Source organism: Micromesistius poutassou (genome assembly GCF_964030765.1).
Source record: "Micromesistius poutassou genome assembly, chromosome: 12".
Taxonomy (NCBI): domain Eukaryota; kingdom Metazoa; phylum Chordata; class Actinopteri; order Gadiformes; family Gadidae; genus Micromesistius; species Micromesistius poutassou.
Genome location: NC_140282.1, coordinates 15,972,312 through 15,991,458, shown reverse-complemented (window position 1 = coordinate 15,991,458; position 19,147 = coordinate 15,972,312). Strand labels below are relative to the sequence as shown.

The 19,147-nt window shown below is 40.5% G+C and overlaps 1 long non-coding RNA gene across 1 annotated transcript; it reads right to left on the bottom strand.

The window, feature by feature from the left end:
• Positions 1 to 1,054: 1,054 nt before the first annotated feature.
• On the bottom strand, positions 1,055 to 4,416 carry LOC311356208. The gene is made up of 3 exons (XR_014637597.1): positions 3,209 to 4,416; positions 2,315 to 2,377; positions 1,055 to 1,350 (listed from the first exon to the last, which is right to left on the bottom strand). It is a non-coding gene; the product is annotated as an uncharacterized lncRNA (long non-coding RNA).
• Between the last annotated feature and the right edge of the window lie 14,731 nt (positions 4,417 to 19,147).

Sequence of the window (19,147 nt, the reverse complement as noted above, 5' to 3'; positions counted from 1 at the left end):
TCATTTGTTTACCATTAGTGAAGCTTTTTGTGTACCTTCATGTAAAGTAATGCATCATACTGAGTTGTTACTCTTTCGCGAACCATTCGTTCACCAGTAGTTAAGCTTTATGAATCATTCGTTTACCAGTAGTGAAGCTTTTTGTGTACCTTCATGTAAAGTAATGCATCATACTGAGTTGTTACTCTTTCGCGAACCATTCGTTCACCAGTAGTTAAGCTTTATGAATCATTCGTTTACCAGTAGTGAAGCTTTTTGTGTACCTTCATGTAAAGTAATGCATCATACTGAGTTGTTACTCTTTCGCGAACCATTCGTTCACCAGTAGTTAAGCTTTATGAATCATTCGTTTACCAGTAGTGAAGCTTTTTGTGTACCTTCATGTAAAGTAATGCATCATACTGAGTTGTTACTCTTTCGCGAACCATTCGTTCACCAGTAGTTAAGCTTTATGAATCATTCGTTTACCAGTAGTGAAGCTTTTTGTGTACCTTCATGTAAAGTAATGCATCATACTGAGTTGTTACTCTTTCGCGAACCATTCGTTCACCAGTAGTTAAGCTTTATGAATCATTCGTTTACCAGTAGTGAAGCTTTTTGTGTACCTTCATGTAAAGTAATGCATCATACTGAGTTGTTACTCTTTCGCGAACCATTCGTTCACCAGTAGTTAAGCTTTATGAATCATTCGTTTACCAGTAGTGAAGCTTTTTGTGTACCTTCATGTAAAGTAATGCATCATACTGAGTTGTTACTCTTTCGCGAACCATTCGTTCACCAGTAGTTAAGCTTTATGAATCATTCGTTTACCAGTAGTGAAGCTTTTTGTGTACCTTCATGTAAAGTAATGCATCATACTGAGTTGTTACTCTTTCGCGAACCATTCGTTCACCAGTAGTTAAGCTTTATGAATCATTCGTTTACCAGTAGTGAAGCTTTTTGTGTACCTTCATGTAAAGTAATGCATCATACTGAGTTGTTACTCTTTCGCGAACCATTCGTTCACCAGTAGTTAAGCTTTATGAATCATTCGTTTACCAGTAGTGAAGCACTTTCGGGTTAGTTATAAAACCCCAAACCACTGTTGATGACAATGAGGGATCTACAGCCACTTTAGTTAAAAATGTATACAACATAGGGAAATATATATACATATACTGCGCTCATGACACATAACATATAACATAATAACAGGATAATATAGAAAATATCAACAATTTAAAACACAAACAGAAACAAAAAAAGGCATTTTAAAATGTAACAAAAAAAGGCACTCTAAAAACAAAACAAAAACCAGCTCTCTTCATCTGACACGGCTGTAGCGATCCATCGCCTCTTCTGGGGTGAGGACTGAAACAAAGAAAATGATAAACATGTATTAACAGTAGTATTTTGTCAGGATGATGGTAGTGCAGTTGGTTAGGGGTTTACTAGTATTAATACTATTCTTGTATTAGGGTTATATAGTGGCAAGTTAGTTCTAAATTACATTCTAGAGTAATGAATGTACAGAGGTATAATAATAATAATTATTAAATTGTAATTTCCAGTAGTATCAAGAGTACTGTGAGTGTACTGTCTATTCAAGTAGTATTATCTGTACTCTTTAACAGTAGGTTATTATAAATCAAATGAGCACGACTAGAGAGTAAAGTGGGAGCACTGTATAGTTTAGACAAGTGGTAGAATAAGTGGATTATATTGTTTAGTGTTATTTGAAAGCCATGTTCCTGCTGTAGCTTCATCCATTATGCTGCTTTGAACAGTCATGTTCAGACGTGGCTTTGATATTATAAGCAGACTTGGGACCAGCTGACCACCTAGCTCGTTAAAGAAATGGGTAAGAATTGATCAATTAATCCAGCACCATGACCATAACCATAACCAAAAACTTTTTTATTTTCTACTTAGTAGACTAACTTAAAGTGGCTTAACTGACCTCAATCTAATTCATGTCATTGCTGTTCTAAGTTCCTTCCCATTCCCAAAGCACTTTCCGGTTACGATATCATGTAAAGGTAGATACTTGGTTACTGCAATGTTCAAGTACAAATGGAGTAAATATTACTAGCATCCTCTTGTCTTGGATCCCCTCTAGACACTAGCCTTCAACCAGTTAAGGTGAGCACCCTTATTTTAACATCATAAAACCAGGAAGTAGAAAAGAGGTTTAAAAATAACACTATTATAGTGTTTTCATAGTGACGTTCATCAGTTATTAATCATTATACTGTGTACAACTAAATTTCACAGTCACATGAATCTGAGTATATCTGTTAAGTATGCTTAACATTTAAAATAAAAAATTAATTACCTGCTTCCTCTGCTGCAGTTTGGCTACTGCGCTGTTCGGATTGTTCCCGCTGACTCGATGGCGCTGTAACATTTTGGAGCACAGAAAGAATGGTTGGTGTAAGGGGCTCAAAACCTCATGAAGGATATTGATGAATGCATACAGAGTGACGTTTTTGTTCATTTGAAAATTGTATGGATACCTTAAAAACATATATATACAGTTAGTTAAGAAATAAGGGTTTTATTCACTTTGGGCAATGACATTATCCATTGTCTTTAATGTTATAATATGTAATAATAATATGTATGATCATATGTAATTTTGATTTAAGACAAATCATCATCAACTCATTTGTCATGGTTCCACATGCAGTCCATTGTGTAGAAGACATGTTTGAGAGATTCAGTTGTTAACATTACATACTGTAACTATGGACTAAAATGAAAAGAAAAAAAACAGGGAGAAAGGTATTACCGTAATAGCACTATAACAGTGTAATGTAGCAGTCTTCGGGTTTTTTAGTAGTTAAAAACAACTCCAAAAACTATTCAAAGACGTGGTAACTGGCGCTAACATAATAACTTTACAAGTCCAATTTCAAAGCTTGGACCACATTTTCATCGCATATCGCCTAATTTAACATTAGATAAGTGGTTGAACCGTCGGTCTTTTGACCTAGTTAAGAGTTAAACTTTTGTGTTTGACAGATAATTAAAATTTGCTTGCAACGTCGGCTATCTAGCCAGCTAGCAATCCATTGGTTAGTGACAAGGTTAGCTAGCAAGGCCAAAAAATACGTGATAGAACAGACGTGGTACGATGTCAAATTAGCTCATTTTAGGAAGCTAAGCAATGTGACCGAATCATTACACTCTCAATTAATAATGAAATAACTTTAAAGCATGTACTTACATTCTAACATGGCTGTCTCTACATGTGGAAGCTCTTCCGTGGGCTGCCTTTTTCTCTTACTCTTTCGCTGAGTCTCCATTGTCAAGTCCTTCTGCACGACCTCCTTGCCCGTCGACGGAAGAGAGTGGGCGTGTCCGACGCATGGGGTAAAACGATCTGCGTATAACGTGCCCCCTACCCACTGTACACGTCCGTCGACGACAAGGGACGCTCCCGAATTGCATTGTGGGTCCGCATGTGCAAGACAGGAAGACGGTTTGATGCGAAGTTATCATGACCCTGCACGCTGAAGTACTCAGTCTTATTGAGGGAAGACAGACTTTTAAAAAGAAATTAAAATTGATAAAAATGGCTCCAAAAGAAGAAGTTACTTAAAGCCAAAATAAAATGCAAACTCTGCAAAAAGAGCATGAAAATGAAGGAAAACGCAAACGTTGACGGACTGCAGTGGTAAGTATTCTTTTTTGGTACGGTTTTTATCGATGACTTCCTTTGTTTACTGATATGTCATGTTATAAATTCAAGTTCAGTAACATTAATATTTATCATGAAGAAATGTGTTGTCTTCTGTAGGCAGTGCCGACGTAATAAACATAGAGGGAAAACGACGAGGAAGTCAGTGAGGTGCGGGTCACTTTTTGAGAGGAGCAAATTGTCCCTATTCAGCTGGATGAAATACATTTATAGGTAAGGTATGCAGTAGGGCTGTACGGTATGGACTACAATTTATATCACGGTATGATTTGAGGCATATACGGTAATGCCGTATTATATCACGGTATGTTCATTTTATCTTCTAATTTCTATATAAATGTTTCTGAAGGGGTATCATCATCACTACCATCATCCTGACAAAATACTACTGTTAATACATGTTTATCATTTTCTTTGTTTCAGTCCTCACCCCAGAAGAGGCGATGGATCGCTACAGCCGTGTCAGATGAAGAGAGCTGGTTTTTGTTTTGTTTTTAGAGTGCCTTTTTTTGTTACATTTTAAAATGCCTTTTTTTGTTTCTGTTTGTGTTTTAAATTGTTGATATTTTCTATATTATCCTGTTATTATGTTATATGTTATGTGTCATGAGCGCAGTATATGTATATATATTTCCCTATGTTGTATACATTTTTAACTAAAGTGGCTGTAGATCCCTCATTGTCATCAACAGTGGTTTGGGGTTTTATAACTAACCCGAAAGTGCTTCACTACTGGTAAACGAATGGTTCAAAAAGCTTAACTACTGGTGAACAAATGGTTCGCGAAAGAGTAACAACTCAGTATGATGCATTACTTTACATGAAGGTACACAAAAAGCTTCACTACTGGTAAACGAATGATTCATAAAGCTTAACTACTGGTGAACGAATGGTTCGCGAAAGAGTAACAACTCAGTATGATGCATTACTTTACATGAAGGTACACAAAAAGCTTCACTACTGGTAAACGAATGATTCATAAAGCTTAACTACTGGTGAACGAATGGTTCGCGAAAGAGTAACAACTCAGTATGATGCATTACTTTACATGAAGGTACACAAAAAGCTTCACTAATGGTAAACAAATGATTCATAAAGCTTAACTACTGGTGAACGAATGGATCGCGAAAGAGTAACAACTCATCAGTCAGATCCAGCTCTACCAGTCGATCCAGTGTGGGACCCAAGCCAGCCCTCGACAGCGCTTGAAACCAAGGGAGGCAGGTTTAAAGCGTGCCCTGCAGTGGTGGACAATTGCTTTTAAGCCTTCAACATTACTAATGCCACATAATAAACCTTAAATGTGAATATGAATGTATGTATTGTGAGTATCTTTATTAAAATATGACAATCATCCCGTCTGTGCCTTGTTAATTTATTAACTAATTGTGAAATCCCAGGAAAATTCAGTTGCTTTCATAATAAATTGGTCAGTTTGCTATTTCACAGAATGATTCATTAATACAGTATCCCCTAGTCTGTTTACCAGTAACTCCTCAGTAGTTACTGAGTAACTGTCACTTTAGGGCCCCTGGTTGTTCATCATTCGTTACTCAGTAACGAATACAGTAGTCCCCTGGTCTATTTACCAGTAACTCCTCAGTAGTTACTGAGTAACTGTCACTTTAGGGCCCCTGGTTGTTCATCATTCGTTACTCAGTAACGAATACAGTAGTCCCCTGGTCTGTTTACCAGTAACTCCTCAGTAGTTACTGAGTAACTGTCACTTCGTCGTTCATCATTCGTTACTCATTCGTTCCTCATTCGTTACTCATTCGTTCCTCAGTAGTCCCCTGGTCTGTTTACCAGTAACTCCTCAGTAGTTACTGAGTAATTGTCACTTCGTCGTTCATCATTCGTTACTCATTCGTTCCTCATTCGTTCCTCATTCGTTCCTCATTCGTTCCTCATTCGTTCCTCATTCGTTCCTCAGTAACTACCTACGTTTCTGTGTACCTTATTGTAAAGTGTTACCAAAATTATAAACGATAATAAGAGAAAAAACTTCTCACCGTCTCTCCCTTCTCCCCCTCTACTATTCTCTTTCATCCCTTCCAGCCGTCTGCCCATTCTCTGACACTTCAACTACTTAAGACAACGTAACTTGGTCAAATTTCAACAGTTAACCTCTATCAAACAATTTAACAAATATACACACTTTTATCTTCAATAATCTGAAAACAGAATTGCGATATTTCTTTTAGATTATTAGATAATTTCTTCAGAATCACAGTTTCACACCGGCTTTGTTTTCAGTTGGTCTCATTGAAGCTGTCTGCCCATTCTGACGCTTCAACTACTTAAAGATCCCATGGCATGCTACTTTATGGATGCTTTTATATAGGTGTTACTGGGCCCCTAATACAGTATTTGAAGACGTTCAAGAAATTCAGCCTTGGTGCAGAATTAAAGCCACTACGAGCCAGTCCCACAATGAGCTTTCAACAAACGTGCCTTTTTTTTAGAGGCGGATCAAGGTGGAGGGTGGGGGCGTGGCCCTGAGCAGCTTGTGGCCACGGTACCATGCACAAGTGTTTACAGTGGATGTATCGCAAAGTCTAGTCTTTTCATTTTTCACCAAATGCAAACTTTACGCAAGCTTGCATTATTGTGTTGCGTGTTATGCGCCATAACACCCAACAGCAGAACGGTTATCCAAATGACAAAGAAGTGTACAACACTTGCGTTACAGTGTGTGTATTCACACACACGTGGCGCTCACATGGTTGTAGCTCATTGTCTCATTGGCGGGCCAAATTCTCTGGGCGGGCAAAGCAGATAAAGGGGAGGTAACCTTATGACGACATATGGGACCAAATTCCAAATTGGATAATCTCCGGCTATCCCCTCATTAATATTCATGATTTTCCGAGATTCCGCCTACGAAAAACACATTCGCTTACGGAAGAGCATAAGGACGTTCAGCAGTGTTGCCAGATTGGGCAATTTTCCCGCTTTCTGCATTTTCGGCAATGCTTTGCGCCTTTCATTCAGCTGTCAGCATTCACACGCGTTTTCTGCAGGAAATGCAATTTCTAGTTATCTCTCTGGTCCCCTGGTGTCCACTGTATTCTGTGCTATCTGATAGAGAGTGTCTGAGCGGTAGACTGGTGATCTTTAGTTTGATCAACTGGGTCACCTAGGACTTCAGTTTAAGATGTTAAACACAGCTGTGCCTTAATGATTGCTTTTACATACATACATTACTGCCATTAGAAGACTAAAGAAGAAGATTAAAACTTGACCAATGTTAGAGCTGCCTGTAGTACAAAACATAGTCCTACAGCCCGAGCAGGGTCTGGCTGTGCATTATAGATAATTTCTAAGATATATATAAACATTTAAATAATTATGAATAGCATAACATTAATTCATAATCTGAACAAAATAATTAACATATTATGAATGATTAAAAACGTTTTTAATTAAAAAGAGATACATTTTTTATTTTGACACTTTAATTTTGAAATTTAATTTATAGTGTAGGACTACTGGTTGCAGTTCACGTATTGACCTATAGATGGCCAACTCCCTAGTGCAGTGGTTCTCAAACTTTTTATACCGTGTACCACCTCAGAAAACATTTGTCTCCCTAAGTACCATCTTTAGGAACAATGTTATAAGATAACAATAACAAACTACAGTAGCGTAGGCCTACGGCCCTATTCTGCTACACACAGTTCACGCCAGAGGCACATTTAGTCTTAAAAAATATATTATTTATTGTCAACTGTGGTCAGCTGTACAAAGTGGTAACACTAGAACAGACACAGAGACACACACGCACACAACAAGTGAGAACATTAAGAATAACAACTGTGTACCAACAACCTGTTGTAAATGTACGGCTATATACAAATAATATTGAAAGTTGGCCAGCCCGCTGATAACTGAACTTCCATAAGCCTCATGAGACGGGCGCGCCTGCCTCTGCAAACACAGTCCTGCGATGTCTGGATACATTGAGGTCAGCTTCAGTCTCAGGTGTCGCTGGCGATCTCTCTGCTCCACTTCACCGCTTTTTTTCCAAGGGGAGAATAACACCATCGAAAGAGGTGAAAACCATTATAAGTCGGGGCATGTGGAGAGTCTCAGTTATGCCGATGGGGAGATTGACGGTCTTGTCCACGCCAGTCGCAGGGAGCATGACGTCGCATACATGTAGTCTTTCTCATTGTGTATTCTCTACAGCCTTTAACTGAACAATTGTACAATAAATGGTCAAACTCTTGACATGAAAAATGATCATTTAAATCCACAAACATATAAAGGCATATAAATACTGGGACCAGAAAATAATTACTTTCTCTCTACTTTCTCTTGAAACCCATTCGTATTTTATGATCTCATCTCATCATGGGGTCTACCAGAAGGGGTGGGATTTTGCCACTCTATACCACTTCCTGCTACCCTAACTTCCTGCTACCCTAATACCACCTCCTGCTACCCTAATAACATAGTATCATTTGGTGATACCTTAATTCCTGGTGAGGCTCATTTTTGGCAACCTAACAATATTAATTCGATTTTATTTAACTTTCACACACTTGCACGCACAAAAACACACATGCACACACACACACACACACACACATACATGCTGGCACACACACACACACACACACATACCCACAACCTATTATATTATAGGAAAATAAAATTTGTACTGGTTGCCTTTTGTAATTCTTAAATACGTCATTGGCCCTGAGGGAATGTGGGGTGTGTGCATACTGGTATGCATGCATACATACCAGTGTGTGTGTGTCCTGTTATTGGTGCTCACTGGTGTTATTGTATGAAAACAGTCAGTGGCTGTATGCCGGTACCTCATGCATTATGCATGGTTAGTTAAAATGAATAATGCAGGTGACTAAACTGTTCTACAGAACTTGTTCAATTATCACCACGCATAATAAATTCATTACTAAAAGCCACTTGGTGAATACAGTCGCACAATAATACTGCCAGGTTCATCTCTTTACACCCTGGCTAGCTATTCAATCCCAAACTGCAGTAATTGTATTTTTAAACACAAAGTGTGGCAAAGGTTAAATATTTGCGGACTATATTGCAGATTTACACCAAAAACACATAAAACAGTCATGACAGTAATCTGGATTATCTGGGAAATGTAACTCTGACAGGAGGTAATGTAGGCTTTCTTCACTTTAAATAAAATGGCCATGCTCAATATGAGTAAAAACGCTGCATGGGGTTGGCGCTGCACGCTCTTAATTAGATGGTCACATAAAACATTCATCCGGTAGCCACAGCCACCTCACAACCTAACGACGATTCACAACCACAACCCTGCTTGTTATCTCCAGCAGGGTGACACTCCATGTTCCTAAGACGCTGGGACACGTGATCATTCACACCCATAGTGCTCGTCTCCAAAGTCGCGTAATTCAGTCGGATAACAGTTTGCATGCCAATAACAAATCTCAACTGTTATTATTATTTTTTATCCAAATCTTACCACTGTAAATTCCTCTTGAGTTAGTTACCAATTTACTGATTTAGATGTGTATGAAGACGATATCAATGAAATACCAGTTACTCCAGTTTGGATTGTTTCCATTGATTGTTCTCAGCTTCACTCGTAAGACTCGTGTGGATAATAACTCCAGCTAGATAACGTAACGTGTCTGTAACATCCACCGTCAAACCACATACTCACATTTCTTCCCAGACATTACGTTTTTGCTTGTAAATGTTACGGAAGTACGATATTGTTGATAATATGTTAGCATCAATCAAACACATACACACACACACACACACACACACACAAATAACATGGCCAAATTAGATTTGACTGGGGGAGGGGCAAGCTGTCCCAGTGTGTCGCCATACACAAATACAAAAACTCTAGAAAGTGTAGTGTTCCTCTAATTGCATGCCTTCTGTTGTGTCCCATCTCTTCTACTTCCCCACCTCTCTCCTCCGTTATCCAGCTCTCTCCTCTTTTTTTTTTTTTTTTGCCCACCACCACCCCCCCTCTTCGGAGGACAACTTTATTTTTAATAAAGCAATATATTTTTCCAATGCAATACAATATGATACATTACATTAAGTTAATTTACATGTTTGTCCTACCGCAACCATTTATGTGACCCTGGAATCATATAGCACCACGTATGAAGTGAAACATCAAACACATGAAACGCAACAAGGTAACAGACAGACAAGTGAGATGGAGAGACAGACAGATAGACAGACAAACAGACAAACAGTGGGACGGGACGATGACAACTGACAGGACGGGACTAGGCAGTTACGCATAGGGATGTATTCTTAGTAATTGAGTGGAAAGGTCTGTGAGTGTTCATGGTCGGGTTATGGGAAAGGGCTTTGGTAACACGCTATTTTTGAGTGTTGCTAGTGTGTGTCTATATGTAGAATGGTGAATGTAGGGGGGAAAGGAGGAAATATAGTTAAATAAAATAAATAAATTAAGTTTAATCAATTGATTAATCAATCAATTAATTAATTAATCAAATAAATAAACAAATAAGACAGAAAGGGGGGCAAGGAAAGGGGGGGGGGCTTATGGTTATGTTTTTGTTGAATTTAAAAATTATAGAAAAGGGGACCAGGTGTTTTCAAAGGCTGCCATTTGCGTCCCTCTATGTGCATGATGTTTTTCTATTGTAATGTATTCTGTGATTACCGGTAAGTTTTTCCAGTGATTGATATGGCATGATTTCTTTGATTTCCAGTTTTGGAGGACTACTTTCTTAGCAACAGTTAGAGAGATGAGCAAGGGGTTTTTGAAGTGTTGCGTAATGTGGATTTTAGAGATGTCATTAAGAAGACAGAGTGTTGGAGATTATGGGATTCTGGAGTCCAGGAGTCCAGGATGGTGTTGATTGTGATCCAAAAAGAGTAGACTGGTTGATAGTCGACTATAGGCTGATAGTCGTCTGTGCTACCTAAAGTACATTGTGAACAAATATCTGTGTTGGCTAAGCCCATTTTAAACATTTTACTTTGAGTGATGTGAGATCTATGAATGACTTTATACTGTATAAGCTGTAGGTTTGTGTTAGTGGTCATGGAAAATGTGTTATTGCAAATTTGTTCCTGAATAATCAGGGTTGGGAGAGAATGCCAAGTCATTTTCCCACTTGGTTGTTGGGAGTGTTATTGTTATTTTTAGGTTTGTGATCATTGTATATAGCTGGGAGGTTAATTTTTTGAAGTTATCAATTTTCATGAGTTTTTCTACAAGTTCAGATGGTTGTAATGTGTTGTTGGTGAGGCTTGTTTTATCTTTAATTTTAGGTTTAAGCTGTTGATATTGAAGGAACTGTTCTCTCCCACCCCATATTTCTGTGTCAGTGTATTGAATGACATGAATTGGTGGTTGTCAAACATGTGGTGAAGATGTGAGATTCCTTTTTGCGCCCATGTGGAGAAGTGAAAAGGCTTATTCTGTAATGTGAACACGGGGTTGTGCCAGAGTGGGGTGTATCTGTTTGGTGTTTGATTGCTGTTTGATTTTGTGATTTGGTTTGTTTCCCACCAGGCTGTCAGAGTTTAATTGATGGTAATGAGTTGGCAGAAGTTTTTTTATTTTTTGATTGATTGTGAGAGGAAGGGGAGGTCTGCTATTGTGATATTTGTACATTGGTTTTGTTCTAGTTCCAGCCATGGGTAATTGTGATTTTGTATGTTGATCCATTTGTATTGTAACTGATTTGCCAGGAAGTAGTGATGGAAGTTTGGTGCCTCAAGCCCGCCATGTGATTTTTTATTTTGCAGTGTTGATATTCTGGGTTTTTTATATTTCCAATAAAATTGTGTTGTTAATGAATTTAGAGTTTTTAACCAATTGTCTGTGGGAGTAGTGGGGATCATAGAGAAGAGGTAGTTAATCTGAGGGAGAGTTTTCATTTTGACAGCAGCTATTCTTCCGATGAGTGTGAGTGGGTGTTTTGACCAGCGTTTGAAATCGTCTTCAATTTTCCTGAGGAGAGGAGTATAGTTGAGGCTAAAAAGCTCTGACAGCCTGGGGGAAATATGAATCCCTAGGTATTTGATGTTGCCAGTTCGAAAGTGGGGGGAAGTGTCCTGAGCTCCAGAATCCCATGCATTATCGGAGAGGGGCAGTAAGATTGATTTGTTCCAGTTGATAGTGTAATGTGAGACATGATATTGAAAGTTTCTTTAAGTGACACCTGTGGGTTCTGTATGTAAAGTAAGAGGTCATCTGCATATAAACTCATTTTGTGTTGTACGTTTGCTACCTGAATTCCTTTGATAATGCTGTTTTGTTGTATTGCTGCTGCAAGAGGGTCAATGAAAATGGCAAAGAGGGAAGGCGAGAGAGGGCATCCCTGTCTGGTGCCCTGGTGCAGTGTGAAACTCTGTGAAGTGATTCCGTTAGTGGTAATTGTGGCCCTTGGTGTTTTAATCCAGTGGATGAACGACTCTCCGAAGCCAAACCTCTGGAGAATGTTGAATAAAAATGACAAGTTTACCTCATCAAAAGCTTTTTCTGCATCAAGTGAAATGATAATGGTTTTCTGTTGTGTTTCTTGTGATATATTGAATAGGTTGAACAGTCTGCAGACATTATCTGTGGCGTGTCTATTTTTTATGAAGCCTGTCTGATCTGGATGAATGAGGATGGGAATGACTGTTTCTATTCTGGTGGCTAGTGCTTTGGTGATAATTTTCAAGTCAGTGTTCAATAGTGAGAGCGGTCAGTAGCTAGAGGGATGAGATGGATCTTTGTTTGGTTTTAACAGTTAAGTCATTGCTGCTGTATTCATGTGTGGAGAGGAGATGGTGGAAGAGGTTTTAATTTCTATAGTTACTCTGTTTAATAGTGGTGCTAATATGTCCCAAAAGTGTCTGTACAATTTGGCTGGGAGTCCATCTAGTCCAGGTGATTTGTTGCTAGGAATTTTATTGAGTGCTTCGGTGAGTTCATTGAGGCTAAGAGGTGCATCTAAAATGTCGGTTTGTTCTTGAGTTAATTTGGGTAAAGTCACATTGTCTAGGAAGGTGTTTATTTCCAGTTGTGTTGGTTGGTGGGTGGGCGAATAGAGGTTGATGTAAAAATTCAGAAAAATGTTGTTTATATCCTGTGGGTCTTGATTAATGTTTCCTGCGGAGTCCGAAATGGATGGGATGATTGATTTCTCTTTTTTGTGTTGGAGTTGTAGATTTGCTAAATATTTACTGTTTACTTTATTGCTGTATTGAAAACCATTATATTTCAGTTGTTGAATTTGGAATTGTGTTTTTTCTGTGTGATATCGTCAAGTTGTGTTGAGTTTTTATTATTATTTTTGTTTTGGTTCACTGGGGTGGTGGGATATTTCATTTGTTAAATGTTTGATGTTTTATTCCAATGTGTTTCCCAATTGCTGTTGCTGTTTTTTCTTGTATGAAGAGTATGAAATGATTGTGCCTCTGATTACGGCTTTCCCAGTTTCCCATAGCAGTGAAGGTGAGGAGTCCGGAGAGTCGTTCATCTCCAGGAAGAATGCCCACTCTCGCCTTATAAGGGTTGTAAAGTCGGGGTCTTCTAACAGTGAGGTATTGAATCGCCATGTGGTTGAAGTTTTGGTATATGTCTGAGTATTTATAGAGAGGGAGACGGGGGCATGATCACTGATTACTATTGAGTGGATTGTGTTATCTGATGTCTTGGGTATTAGCGAGTTACTGACTATAAATAGATCAATTCTAGAGGAACATTGGTGAACTGTTGAAAAATATGAATATTCTCTTAGAGAGGGGTTGCTCATTCTCCAACTGTCGCTATAAGGCCATAGTCCTCCATATATTGTTTTATTGTGTTAGTCGAATGCCAAGTTCTTGAGTTGCCAGAGGTGCTTGAGCGGTCAATTGTGGGATTAATGACAGTGTTGAAGTCTCCTGCTATGATGAGGTTGTTGGAATTTGATAGCGTGGAGAAAAGGTTGTGGAAAAAAGATGGATCGTCATTGTTTGGGCCATAAATGTTTGCCAGTGTAAATGTTGTATGGTTGAAAACTGCATTTATGATGATGAATCTTCCTTCTGGGTCTGTGATAGATTGGTTTAGTGATAACTGAATGTTTTTATTAATTAGAATTGAGAGACCTCTTTTTTTGCGGTTGTATGTTGAAGAGTAGATTTTGTCAAATTGACCGAATTTAAGATTCTGTTTTTCTGTGACGATTAGATGTTTCTTGTAGGAAGCAAATGTCAGCCCTTAATTTTGTCAGATGATTAATTACTTTAAGTCTTTTGGATTGGTTACGGAAGTCGCGTATATTCCATGATATCAATTTAAGTGAATGCATGAGTGTATGCCAGGTATGTCAGAATTGTGTGCTGGTGTGTGTATTTGGGTTAGGGGACATTTAAAATGGCAAAAATAAAGGGAGAGGGAGGAAGAGGAGGAACGAGATAGAGGGGTTCAGTTGAGGGGATATGTTGTGTGTGTTTTTGGTCATCAGTGTTGGATGAATGTGTGTTTTCCATTCTTTTCCCTTGAGGTTGAGCTGAGAGGTAATTATGGTGCTGAGGAGTACAGACCTAAACAGACACTGAACAAGGGGATTTTACACAAATTGACAAAGACAGACAAAAAGACAAAACATAAACAGGCAACGTGCAGAGTGGTACATTATGAGAGAGAGAGAGAGAGAGAGAGAGAGAGAGAGAGAGAGAGAGAGAAAGAGAGATAAAAAAAACAACAACTGAGGGAGCAAGTAGAGAGAGCAACCCTGGCATAATTGTGTGGTCAGAAAAGCCAGGGTCTGGGCTTCTGAATAAGTGTCCGTTTATGTATAGTTTGTCAACTGCCATAACTGCACGTATGTTGTTTTTCCGTTGTTCCTTTAGTATGGGGTAGAGAGCTTTCCTTTGTTTGTTTATTTCCCGTGGGTATTGGTCGTTCATTCCGAAATTGTTGTCCTTGAGTAGTTTTCCTTTGCTTTTGAGAAGTTCCTTATGCTGATAGTGTTCAAATTTTGAATCGAATGATGGGCCTGATTTAATCCTCCTGCACTTTGCCGAGACGGTGAATTCGGTGGAAGGTGATGTTACGGGCAATGTCGGCTGGTAGTTTGAGTTGAGTTTGCATGAAGTTTTGAATATATAGTTCTGGATTGTCGGGTGTCGTTTCTGGAATTCCTGAGAAGATGAGATTGTCACGCATCGAGCGGGTTTGGATGTCTAGAATGGTTTCCTTCATTTGTTTATTTTCGACGGTGACATTTTGCATTTGCTGAGTGAGAGTTGCGACGGAAGTTTTGAGATCCTGATTTGACTGTTGTAGTGTTTCGATCTGGTTGTGGGCGAATTCAAGGCTTTTGCGCAAATCGTTTAACTCTTCGTGAATAGTGACCAACATGTCCAGTTTTTTATTGATGCTTGCAAGTACACTAACCTCAACTGCGGTGGTGTGCAGATTGTCTTTCTGTTTCCATGGTTGAATGAAGTTGGTAATAGCAGTTGTCAATGAAATCTTCCAAGTCCGTTAAATCCTCCAGAGTGTAGTCCAATTGTAGTACGTGTGTGACAGTTGATGTAACGTTTATTTGTTATGTCCGGGAAAAAGAGAAATAAGTTTTGAATCGAAAAAAAATTGCTCTCCTGTTTTGGTTGTCAGCAGCAGTGCGCCGCCATGTTGGATCTCACCTCCCACCTGACTCTCATTGGTGCATCAGGTGCATTCAGGGTCCAGCTCTCTCCTCCGTTATCCAGCTCTCTCCTCCGTTATCCACCTCTGTCCTTCGTTCTCAACCTCTCTCCCCCTTTGTCCGACTCATTCGTCTCTCCTCCTCCATTTGTGTTGGAAGGCAGTGAGCCAAGAGAGTGGTGGAGGGATCATAGCAGTCGCCTCTCTTCCTCCTCCATGCTCCCCCTCTTTCCTCCTCCTCCTCCTCTCTCACCCTCCTCACTCCTCCCCTTCCTCCCTTGTCTCTCCTTTCTCCTCCTCTCAGTGTCCTCCCTGTGTGTCAGCGAGCCCAGAGAGTATAGAGGAGGGATCATAGCAGACTCAAGCTGTCTGGCTCACAGCTGGCAGCTGATTACAAGTGAAGGGCGCATACCAGTCTGCAGGTTTGGTCTGATCCCTGACCCTTCACTGTAAACCAGCCATACAGCCGCAGGTCACACTGTCACTGATTGTCTTGTTTTCTCCTTCTCCTCCACTGTCTATAAGTACACTTTTTCCCCCCTCCCGTTTTATAATATAGTTTTTGTCTGTGATATAAAAGTTTAACTTATTACAGTGGAGTCATTATATTCTTTCTGTCTGACGAAGATGTGATTCATGCCTTATTTACAATTCTCTATTTAAGGCTCTTCTTTCCTCTCACTCTTCCTCCCTCTCCATCACTCTGTGAGAAAGTGAAACCCTTCTCACTTGCAGCCAGAGGACCGGTGTATTGGGTTATGTGTACTTCCGTGGCAGTAGGGGGTGGTAGAGGTGCCGCATGCAGCCTTGGCCATTGAATGTCCCCCCCTTGGTAAATGGTATGGCCTAACTGGCCTTGATTGGTCCACCTGAGACCAATTAGTGAGCTTACTTAAGGGGAGTCTCAATTCGTGTTGAGGAAAGAGGAAGGTAAGAGGTGGTTTGATGCGAGGCCACCACTTGGATCTCTGTTAGGATATTTAAGTTTAGTTTATGCTGGGCTATGTTAAGCTGCTAAATTAATAAGTTTTTTTTGTTTTTGAAACATTAATTTGTATTTTTGTAACCAGTGGATTTGTTTTGATTATTTAATTTTGGACCCTGGGTTTGAAGTATATAAAACTTCATTATTTTTGGCCAAACGGAATTGCCTCGTTTTTCTTAGCACATCTCGAATACATGAGGTGACCACAACGGTCTTTCACACACTCCCTCTGTCTCCCTTCATTTCCTTCTTTCTGCTCGCTCACTCACTCTATATCTATCCCCCTCGCTCCCCCTTCACGCTTTCTATATCCCCTCTCTCCTCCCAACCCCGACCTGTTTCTCTCCCTCTCTATCTCTCTCTCCCCCACCCGTCTCTGTCGCTCACTCCCTCCTGTCCCCTCTCTCTTAACATCTTCTCGATAACAATTCGATGAAGCTGTCAGATGCTCTAACTTGTTTACCAGGGCGATCAAAGTGTTCATGTGAACATCAGCAGGATGAGGAATGACGGGGGTCTACTCACTATAAACACCCACTGTGCCACACACTATCCTCGCTTTCCCAACCGCACTCACATGTCATAGTGGTCTGGTACACAACACAGGTGTGTAAACACTTCTCACTGGAAGTGGTTTGGCACCTTATTGAACCGTAAAAGTTTGAATTGCAACCACTTTTTTGCATGGGAGAGGGTGCTTGAGCTTTGTTTAAATGAACCCCAGAGGACACAGCCATTAGCCTGATGACTTCAACCATCCTAGCGACAGTAGCTTAGCTGCTAACGTTTCACAAACATCCTCACCGGCCTCCCCCTCTGGATATGTAAGTCTACATACACATCTCATTCATCATACATCACGCGCCTCCTCTTAGCATCTACATATGCAGCTCTCTGCACAGGTACATGAGAGCACGTTTTGATTGAAAAGGCACCAGCGTCAGTGCCCGGGTGGGATTCCAAACCATCCCACCTTTCTTTTATGTGCATTCATTCCTCCCTCGGTCCCAGCAGGGGGGCTTCTGCTACGTGGTTTGCATCCCGAACGCTATTGATCACAACAATGATGCACTCCGTTCAGCTGCCCCGTGAGCCCATAGGCTTTCAGAGAGCCGAGGCCGCTGGCGTCTAGGAACAGAGGACGTCTCCTGGCAGTCTCCGCAGGTACGCTCTTTCCTTTTAATGGATCAGACATCAATACCACGTAATCCGGAGGGCTTCCACCACACGACGACTGCTGTAGCTGTGGCCGTCTTCAGACAGGGAATTCGGGAGAGTGGAGCACCGGCGTTTAAGGCAGAGTTATCCTTGGACAGGAGCTGACGTGGTATTGTGCAAACGTTTGCAGAAATGATAAGCCTGCGTGTGTCCTTGTGTGTGTTCTCAGTGGCAGATTTCAGCGCGTAGTGTGTTGAAATCCCTTTTGTATACAGTGGGCTTCCATGGTAGGCTAGCGCCTTAGCCCACAGAGGCCATTGCCGTATGTGATGAAACTCCATGTCAGGGCGAACAGACAGCCCGCTTTGTCTTTCCTGCTGTGGTCCGGTTCATTGATGATCCACTATTTGAGGAGGTTTACATATATGTACATTTGTGGCCCATCATCTTCACATTATAAACATCACCAGATGTCCCTGAATTAGTAATTAGAGCGAACTTCGCTCATAATCACAGACGCAGAAACATTAACATGGAGACTCAGGGCGTACCTCCGGTGGCTATTTGATGAGGAAGTATAATTCAGGCTTAACAGACGGACTCCTCCGGCTGCTCTGCCGGCGGAGGAGTCCGCATACGACCGAGAGGTCGGAACAACGGAGCGTCGGAGAAATGACATGGAGCCGAAGTGAACTGACAGCTGTCTGCTGAAACATCGCTTTCTCCTCCATGTTCCTTTCAATCTGGACTTCAGAGAGTCAAAGCCAAAGTTAATTTCCCTCAATTCCTTTTTTCCCCCATAGGCGAGATAAACCCCACTACGAGTCTTTACTTGTTGTGGAAGTACCCGAGAGTCTGAGAACCCAACGCAGTCTGTAAGATTCATAATATCAGAGAATACCCCCGTCAGTTCGGCCGCGGCACAATGAATGAATAAAGATTGTAGTTATTTTACAACCTCGTTGATGAGAAACATTTAGAAAAACATGTACTTTTAATTCAGCCTTTGGTGAAATCGAAGCGTAGTGTGTAGCCTACTGAATGCACTTTGATGATGATACACTCCTTATAGGGGGTAACTACATTGCCACGACACCGGCTTCCTCCATCTTCTGCGCCAGCTTTTTAAATAAATCGCCTATCCGAAGTGAGTTGACAGCTGTCTACTGAAAACATCTTTCTCCTGCCGGAGCAGCCCCTCCGCTGCCCGTCCGTATACGGCATTCCCCGCCGCATCACAAGGAAGGAATAAAGATCATAAACACGTCGGGAGAAAAAAACATTTATTGCGACAGATGTGCCCGAAGTTACTCCTTTACAACCTCGTTAATGACCCACAATTAGAAAAACATGTACTTTTAATTCAGCCTTGGGTGAAATCGAAGCGTAGTGTCTTCCACCTTTAATGAATGCATGCCATGCGCGCTCCCGCGGCCGGGACACAATTCTTTCACCGGCGACAACAACACGACTATCGTCTCCTTCTACTCCCGGCTCACGGCCCGGGAAAATATCTCGAGCATGCGCAGAACGCAATTCAACGCATAATCCTATCCCATTCCGTACATGCACGCTTAACTCGACTATGAATTGAATTATCTAGGGGTCTTAATTCGACTATGAGAAACCCAATTTGATTCGATTTTAGCTCGACTAATGTGTATACATGCATCTT